The 9263-nt window shown below is 44.5% G+C and overlaps 1 long non-coding RNA gene across 2 annotated transcripts; it reads right to left on the bottom strand.

The window, feature by feature from the left end:
* Positions 1–275: 275 nt before the first annotated feature.
* LOC105733325 (uncharacterized) lies at positions 276–6890 on the bottom strand. 2 transcript variants are annotated; one of them, XR_001111243.3, is made up of 3 exons: positions 4788–6881; positions 2856–3003; positions 276–1437 (listed from the first exon to the last, which is right to left on the bottom strand). It is a non-coding gene; the product is annotated as an uncharacterized LOC105733325 (long non-coding RNA). The 2 variants fall into 2 exon arrangements; XR_010337970.1 differs by lacking the exon at positions 276–1437 and having other exon boundaries at positions 2200–3003; positions 4788–4896; positions 5556–6890.
* Between the last annotated feature and the right edge of the window lie 2373 nt (positions 6891–9263).

Genomic DNA, 9263 nt, shown 5'->3' with positions numbered 1-9263 from the left:
TGACCTGGGTTGTGAAGGGTTCTATTAATGCCAGGCCATAGCCTTACATTTCCTCATGTTAGCACACCAGAGACCTGATTTTCTTTGGAATAGTTTTTCATAAAAGTTTGTTAAATGTACCCAGTCGTTTCCTTGTAATGTCAAGACTTAACAAGGTAATATAGAAGTGCTAGAGATAGGAACAGTCCTCAAACTCAACGAGCTTCTGTAGGCTATTTGTATAATGTGCCCGTTGTAGGAAAAGATTGGTTTCAGCAGACACTATACACCATATATTACTGTCGTGCTTAGCAGGAATCACATAATTAAATGACAGAAGGTGTAACTTACTGTGGATATTTTCTTAAAAACCAGCTTCAGGTTTTTAGTTGGTTCACATATCCATTCAGGTCTGTTAACCTGATACGTTGGGCTGAGGAGGGGTGATTTTTATCCAGGTATAATGCACCCATGGTTCAACTCCCACCTAATAGATGAATGTGCGGTCAGAAGGACCTCATAGAGTCTTACTCTTTGACGGACTAGTTGGTGATCCAATCCAGTCTCCTTTCCTCTTTCCCTCCAGACTTGGTCTCTAGCTTGGAACAAATGAAATAGCATGTCCGTGGGGAAGAAGAAAACTTATGAACAGAAGTCAGTATTTCATTTAGCAATTTTAAATAATGTCTAATAGCTCCTTCCCTTTCTAATATTTTATAGCCTGATCTTAGCCCCAAGGTGGATCTTAGACCCAAGGAAAGGTCTCTCATACATAATTTCTAAAGGGCTCAACTGGAGCCTGTTTCAGGGAATGACCCAAATCCTCAGCAGGAAAGAAGGTAGTATTTTGTCCCAAGTTACATTAGTTTTCTGGCACATTTTAGCAGCAGTTGTTATTTTATTTATTTATTTTTTTGAGACAAGAGTCTTGTTCTGTCACCCAGGCTGGAGTGCAGTAGCACGATCTTTGCTTACTGCAATCTCCACCTCCCACGTTCAAGCAATTCTTGTGCCTCAGCCTCTCAAGCAGCTGGGACTATAGGCACATGCCTCCATGCCCAGTTACTTTTCTTGTATTTTTAGTAGAGATGGGGTTTTGCCATGTTGCCCAGGCTGGTCTCAAACTCCTGGCCTCAAATAATCCGCCCGCCTTGGCCTCCCAAAGTTCTGGGATTACAAGCGTGAGCCACCACACCTGGTCTAGTTGTTCTTTAAATAGTTTGATTCAGTGTTTTAGTCTTTCCAGTGGGCTGTGGCTGTGCTGCATGAAGTTTCCATTCAGTGTCTAGGACTTGAGACACTTCCTGTACTACCTGAGAGACGAACACCATACCATTGTCACTCTGACTCATCAAAGGGAGTTCATACTGGGGAATTATCTCTTTAGTAATTTGTGGGTCACTTTGGCTGCCCTTTCTGTTTGGATAGGGTAAGCCTCTACCCATCCTGTAAATGTGTCTACAAAAATCCAAAAAGATGGTTTTTGTACAAAAAGATGCCCAGGAGCCTCCAGGTGCCCGTGACATTATGGTGAAATTAATTTACCAATTCTTGCATGAAGAGTCCCCTTGACGTTGTACCCTCGAACAGGCACAGGGTCCAGTTTTAGGGCATGAAGCATGCACTGATGGATCACATTTTGGATGACCAGTTGCATGTCTCAGCCAATCAAGTACTCATGTAGCCACTGAAGGGTTGCATCTCTTCCTTAATAGATGCTTGGATGGAACTGGCTCACTATATCTTTAAGGAGGGCACTGGGAACCAATATGATGTATTTTGGATTAAATTTTTAGCTGGATGGGCCAGGGCTGGGGGTGTGAATCCCCATTCCTTGGCTCACTTTAAACCTCCTTTGGCAAGGTTGGAACTTGGTCAGATTGACATGAGGTATTAGTGGGGTTAAGAAAGCCTCCAAATCCAATATTTCTGTGGCTTTCTTGGCTGCTAGGTTGGCAGATTGATTTTCTTTTGACTATTCAGGAGTCTCCTTTTTGAATGACTGGGACAATGGATGATAGCCACTATTGGAGGGGGGATTTACAGATTCTTTTTTTAAAATTTGAGATGGAATCTTGCTCTGTCACACAGGCTAGAGTGCAGTGGTGTGATCTCAGCTAACTGCAACCTCTGCCTCCCAGGTTCAAGCAATTCTCCTCCCTCAGCCTCCTGAGTTGCTGGGACTACAGTCACGTGCCATCACGCCTGGCTAATTTTTGTATTTTTTAGTAGAGACGAGGCTTCACCATGTTGGCCAGGCTGGTCTTGAACTCCTGACCTCAGGCAATCCACTTGCCTCGGCCTCCCAAAGTGCTGGGATTACAGGCGTGAGCCACCATGCCTGGCCTTTTACAGATTCTAATAAGGCCAAAATATCAGAAACATATTTGATTTCTTTATTTTTGCTAGCCAAAAGACCTCTCTTTACATAGCTCCATGGGCGTGTGCCACCAAGAAAACATATTGGGAGTCTATATAAATATTCATACTCTTTTTTACCTAGTTGGAGGGCACGCATAAGGGCACCTCGGCCCACTGAGCTGAAGTGCCTAGCAATAAGACTTTGGCTTCCTTAATTCCTTGTAAGGTATGACCTCAAATCCAGCATGATGATGCCCACGGTCCATGAAGCTGCTTCCATTTGTGAACAGTCCTAGTTTGGAGAGCAGCAGGGGCTGATCTGCCAGGTCTGCTTGCCTGGGAAAGATCAGCTCAATAACTGGAAGACAATTGTGTATGGGGCCTGGCTCCTTCTCTGGAGATATTAAGGTAGCAGGGTTAAGAACCAAGAATGCCTTTAACTTCACCTCTGGATTGTCAAAGTGGATGGATGACTTGGTGTTTTCCCAACTTCTCAGAGGTCAGCCAATACCCACCTTTTTGCTCTAAGAGGGGGAAGATGTGATGCAGTGTGTGGACAGTGATGAGCTGAGCTAGAGTTAGCTTTTCAGCCTCCTGGAAAAGGTTGCAAGTTGCAGCCACTGCTCAGAGGCAGGGGGACCAACCCCTGGCCACCTGGTAAAACTGTTTGGAGAAATAGGCAGTCAGTTTTCAGTCAGTTCCCAAGTTTTGAGTTAGGACTCCCAAGCCTATGCCTTATTTTTTGTGCAAAAATAAATCAAAGGGCTTTCATAAATCTGGAAGGCCCAGCACAGAGGCAGTCTTTAACTTTTCTTTGACTTTATTTATTTTGTTATTTATTTTGAGATGGAGTTTCGTTTTTGTCACCCAGGCTGGAGTGCAGTGGTGCAATCTCAGCTCACTGCAACCTCTGCCTCCTGATTTCTCCAGCCTCAGCCTCCCAAGAGCTGGGATTATAGGCGCCCACCACCATGCCTGGATAATTTTTGTATTTTTTAGTAGAGACAGGGTTTTGCCATGTTGGCCAGGCAGGTCTCGAACTCCTGACCTCAGGTGATCCAACAGCCGTGGCCTCTCAAAGTGCTGGGATTACAGGCATGAGCCACTGCACCTGGCCTCTTTGATTTTATTAAAAAAATTTTGGCATTCTGAAGTCCAGATCAGGGGCTCAGATTTTTTTCCTTTTAGGGCCTCATAAAGGGGTTTTACCATTAAGTCCAAAATTCAGAATCCTAATTCAACAGAATCCCACCATTCCTGGAAACCGTTGCAGTTGTTTACAGGAGATGGGGACAGCTATCCAGGCGATTGCCTCTAGGTGGCCTGGGGGAAGGTTTCTGTGCCTCTTACTCAGTTCAGACCCTATGTATTTTACTGTCTTTTGGTGTATCTGGCCTGTTTCCACTAGGAAAATCAGTGCTTGAATGGTATTTTCAAGGAGAGCTCTGAAGGTCTTGCAACAAGGTTTTCATCCACATATTGTAAAAGCATTCCTTCTGTCAGCCAAAGTCCCCTTAAGTTCCACGCCAAAAATTTCCCAAAGATTGTGGGGGAATTTTCGTTTTATTTATTCATTTATTATACTTTAAGTTCTGGGGCACATGTGCAGTTCGTGCAGGTTTGTTACATAGGTATACACGTGCCATGGTGGTGGTTTGCTGCATCCATCGCCCCATCATCCACATTAGGTATTTCTCCTAATGCTATCCCTCCCCAATCCCCCTGCCCCCTGCTATTCCTCCCCTAACCCCTACCTCCCAGGCCCCAGTGTGTGATGTTCCTCTCCCTGTGTCCATGTGTTCTCATTGTTCAGCACCCACTTATGAGTGAGAACATGCGGTGTTTAGTTTTCTGTTCTTGAGTCAGTTTGCTGCGAATGATGGTTTCCAGTTTCATGCATGTCCCTGCAAAGGACATGAACTCATCTTTTTTATGGCTGCATAGTATTCCATGGTGTATATGTGAAAATGTGGGGGAATTTTTAAGTCCTTGAGAAAACACTGACGGTACTGCTGATTGACTTGTGTTCCAGCCTCAGCCATTCAAATGCAAAGATCTCTTGTGACTCCTTGTCTAATGCAAAAGAAGGCATCTTTTTGATCCTAATCTGCAAACCAACATAGTTCTCCTGATAAGGTGATCAGCAAGCTATAGCGGTTAGGTACCACGGGGTATATGTCCTAGACTATTTCATTACTAGCCCTAAGTCTTTTATAAACTGGTAGTCGTCTTAATGGGACTCGCATGGTGGTAAAATAGGAATGTTAAAGGGAGGATTATAGGACCAAATCAGTCCTTGTGCCAAAAAAGGCTTCCAAGAGTGGTTGAGTCCCCTTTTATGCCACTTCCTTTAATGGATATTCTGTGTCTCTCTTTTCATCTAATTGCTATGGGTCTGGCTGTGACCACTCTCCCTGGCTACCCCAGGCCCAAACATCTCTCCTTACCTGCATGAGAATTTCTTCTGGAATGTCCTGAACCTCTTCGTTTTCTGGATGGAGCAGGAATATTTGAAACCTGCAAACTTCTTCAGAAGGAATCATTATATCTAGGCATCTGCGGGGAAAGACAAGTTGAGCATACAATTTGGCAAGCAAATCCCAGCCCAGGACGGGCACTGGGCATTAAGCATGTACAAGAAACTACGCTCTAGGCTGGTCTCCTAAATGGTAACCTAAGGATTGTAGAAAGGGGTAATGGTGTCTCCCAGTATTCCTGTAACAGTAATGGTTTTTCCCAAAGTTGGAGAGAGACAATTGTTAATTACTTAATATGTGGAACTGTGTCAACTAAAAAGTCCATCATTCTGTTCCCCACTGTCAGTTGTATCCAGGGCTCCTGTGGGGATATAACCACCGGTTTGCTCCAAGTCTAAGGGACTCCCTGGGATACATCAGTCTTCATCTAAATATTCTTTTCTCTCCTCATCTGATTTTGAGGGAGACTGCACTTGCCAGCTGCTTTGGTCAATTTGGGACAGTCCTTTTTCCCATGTCCCTCCTTCTTACAATAGGCATATTTTTTTTCATAAGGGGGCATGGACCCCTCTTTACTTTGATTTCTTCCTTTTCCTTTAGGTTTGTAGTCAAGTGCAGCTGCCAGCGAGTTACTTGTTGCTTCAATTTGCACTTTTCCTGAGCCTCATCCTGAGCATAGTATACTTTAAAAGCTAACTCCACTAAATACGAGATTGGCAACCCAAGGATCCCACTTACCATTTGCAGTTTTCTTTGAATATCAGGGCTTCTGGCTGATTAAGGTCACGTTGACCATTCTCTGATTGTAGGGTGCCTCAGGGTTAGTGTCAGTCTACTTTCCATGTCTGATGGAGTCTTTCTACGAATTATGAAGGGTCCTCATATGCTTGCTGCTGTACTTCCTGTACCTTATTGAGGTTCTTTACCTGAGGAGCCCCTTTCTTTAAACCTTCAAGGATGCAATTCTGATAGTGCCCTAAGTGGGAAGGACCCCATCATTTACATCCCAACTGGGCTCTGTGTTGGGGACCGGCCCTTGGCAAGGGGCAATTGTTTGCCGCCTCCAGACAGAGCCGGTTTGCCTCTTCCCTAGCCTTTTCTGTGACCACACGCCTTTCTTCTGATGTGAGCAGCACTTTAACAAAGTGAATATCTGCCTTGTGGGGTTGATAGGTCAGAAATATAAACAAGAATAGCTCAGCCATTCACTTGCATTGGGATGGGGGATTACTGTTTTTCCAGCTGAACAGATCCAAAGTGGGAAAAGGAAATGTACCTATATGATGCCAACCTGTTGTCCATTCACATACAGCCCCCCAGTAGGGAACTAACACAGAGGAAAGTGCCCTACCAAGGGGCCAGTGGCTCCCTGGCCAAATTGGGTTTTCTGTTCATTGCAGAAAGGGGAGATCACAGCCTGTCCTAATTCCATGGGGAGGACAGGTTTGGGAGTGTTCCCCTCCTACTCCAGACAATCCCATAAGGAGCGGGTGGTGCTGGAGCTACAGCTTACTGGGGAAGGGGCAGAGGATCAGGATGATTATTCAGGGGATTCAAAGCACCAAGCAGTGTCCTGTCTTCCCCATCTAATGATGGGGAGTCTGAAACCTTAGGCTCGGGTTTTTTTCTTTTGCAGCACCAAATTATACCTCTTTTGAGTAGGTTCATTCTAAGAGCATGGAAGCCTGAACATACAGGATTGCATCCTATTTTTTTTCTTTTCTTTTTTTTTTTAACTTTTGTTCCGAGAACTATATTTTTTCTTGTCTTACAGAATAGCTCCAGTTGCATTATAGTAGCATAACTTAAAGAACTGTTTGTCAGCCATTTTCCCCCAAATTCTAAGACATATTCTGGTCAAGCAGCGTTACAATAAAAAAGCAGTTTATTTTTCTTCATGGGCTCGTAGCTGAAAGTGGCCCAATCCTGGGGAATGCAGTCAAGGATGCTACTCTCTGGGATCAATTCCAAATTTGCCATGTTCAGTCTTTTCACATACACACATATATACACACATACACACACACACCACCCCCCCCAAAAAAAAAACAAAAAAAGCCCCAAAAATCACAAACAAAACAACCAAACTCTTACAGGAAACAAGCAAATGGGTATAATCCACCATTCTATTACTCCCCAGAAGGCCCTCTTCACATTACAAGCAGAAAGAGTGAGAGATATGGCTGTGTACACCGCAGCGACTTAACTTTCAAACCAAAACCGAAGTCCAGATAGCAGTCTGAGATGTTTCTCTGCTCTAAGCTTCTACAGCACCAACGGCAGCTGACACTGACCTAGAAGAGCGACTTTAGGGCCCCCCAACCAACAAGCCTGGGCAGCTTCTGGCACTCATTCGCCTGACCTGGCCCGGGCCTGCTGCCATGCTAGCCCTAGCATGGTTGACAAAATCTGTTGCACAACCCCCTAAGTTAGGTTCACGTACCTGATGCTTGGTAAGCCAAACACTGACACACCAGTGCCTCAGAGTAGAGAAAGGTTTTTTCAAATTTACCAAAATATGAGGGCGGGAGAGGCAAATTCTCAAATTCAACCTCCCCTTGCATGTAACTGGTGGCTTTTATGAGTAAGGAAGGTGGGTGGGAAGTGAGGTCCCCTGATTATCAAAGCTGCTTGCATCCGTTGACCAAACTTCTGCATGACATCAAGGAGGTCAGCACGACCAAGGATCATTGTTCTTTATAAGAAAAACAAGCTCAGCTGGGCGCGGTGGCTCACGCCTGTAATCCCAGCACTTTGGGAGGCCGAGGCAGGTGGATCACGAGGTCAAGAGATCGAGACCATCCTGGTCAACATGGTGAAACCCCATCTCTACTCAAAATACAGAAAATTAGCTGGGCATGGTGGCGGGTGCCTGTAATCCCAGCTGCTCAGGAGGCTGAGGCAGGAGAATAGCCTGAACCCAGGAGGCGGAGGTTGCGGTGAGCCGAGATCGCGCCATTGCACTCCAGCCTGGGTAACAAGAGTGAAACTCTGTCTCAAAAAAAAAAAAGAAAAGAAAAAGAAAAACAAGCTCATTAATCTTGCAAGCATCCCCTGGGGGTTAGGAGATGCAGTTAATCACTTATTAGTGACTACCCACTACCAAAAGGACTATGTGCAAGCAATCCTGCCTGGAGGAAGTTAAGGACAAAGAGAAAGGAAAGTAAAACAAACATGGTTTTATAACACAGGCTTGGTTACATTGCTGTATTTCATCTAAGTGATGGCTATAAAGTTTTTCTCTGCTTGCCGCATTTAACAGAGATATAAAAGGCTAGATATAAAACCCTTGCTTGCTAAGAGGCTGGTCTTGAAGAGTATATCACGAAGGCTCATCATGAATACATCATGAAGGCTCACTTGGGAAGAAATTGGAGCAAGACAACTGGTGAGGCAAAAAGAACAAGCAGCGGCAGGTATGGAAATTCAGCTAGTCTGTTTTAAAGAGCCGCTGGGCAGGCAACTTCTGAGGAGGACACCGTCAGCAGAAGTGCCATCGTATAAACGTTACACATTCACAAAAGTTTCCTGACCCTATTGTCCCCTCTGTGTCCTCCTCATTTCAGTTAACATGGCTCATTAAAAAAAAAACAAAAAAACTAGTCACCATTTGATGTCTGCTGTCTCATTGATTTGACACACTTGTTCTGTGTCTCGCTAAGAGGACCAGCAACTCCTTGTTTAAAAAGGGCCTAAGGCCAGGCATGGTGGCTTACACCTGTAATCCCAGCACTTTGGGAGGCCAAGAACACTTGAGCTCAGGAGTTCAAGTCCAGCCTGGCCAAGATGGTGAAACCCCATCTCTACTAAAAATATGAAAATTAGCTGGGTGTGGTGGTGCACGCCTATAATCCCAGCTACTCAGGAGGATGAGGCAGGAGAAAGGCTTGAACCTGGGAGGCGGAGATTGTGGTGAGCCAAGACTGCCCAGTGCACTTCAGCCTGGGCTACAGAGCAGAGCAAGACTCTGTCTCAAAACAATAAATACATATTAAAAAACAATTAAAAAAATAAGGTGGTCTTTAGTGGTCTGTTTAGGTTTTAAAACCCTTACATTATTCATAAACACATATGAGTTGTTTATAATCCACATAGCTCCACTGAGATTATCATGAAAAAGGCCGGTCCTCCTCCTTACTCCTGATTATCATCTCCCAAAGGCAGCCACTTTTGACATTTGCCTCCATATTTAAATAATGTGCTTATATTGCCACTTCTTCATTTTTCTATTAGTGTTATCACCTGTTGATTCCCTCCTATGTAGATAAGAATTTAGCTCTTTCATAACATCTACCCACACCACACCACAGTTGTGTCTCAACCTTTGGTTAAGTCGGTGCTCTCAGTTCATGTTCTTTACTAAATATTCATCATAGCCATAGTGTACCATGACTGTTTCTCAGACCACTTTTCCCCCATCATTTTTACCTCATTTGTTTGCCTTTT

This window comes from Aotus nancymaae, unplaced genomic scaffold, assembly GCF_030222135.1.
Source record: "Aotus nancymaae isolate 86718 unplaced genomic scaffold, 86718_ANA_hifiasm-v0.15.2.pri h1tg000057l, whole genome shotgun sequence".
Lineage (NCBI taxonomy): Eukaryota > Metazoa > Chordata > Mammalia > Primates > Aotidae > Aotus > Aotus nancymaae.
The sequence above is the reverse complement of the archived record's forward strand: the minus strand, read 5'-3'. Positions and strand labels throughout refer to the sequence as shown.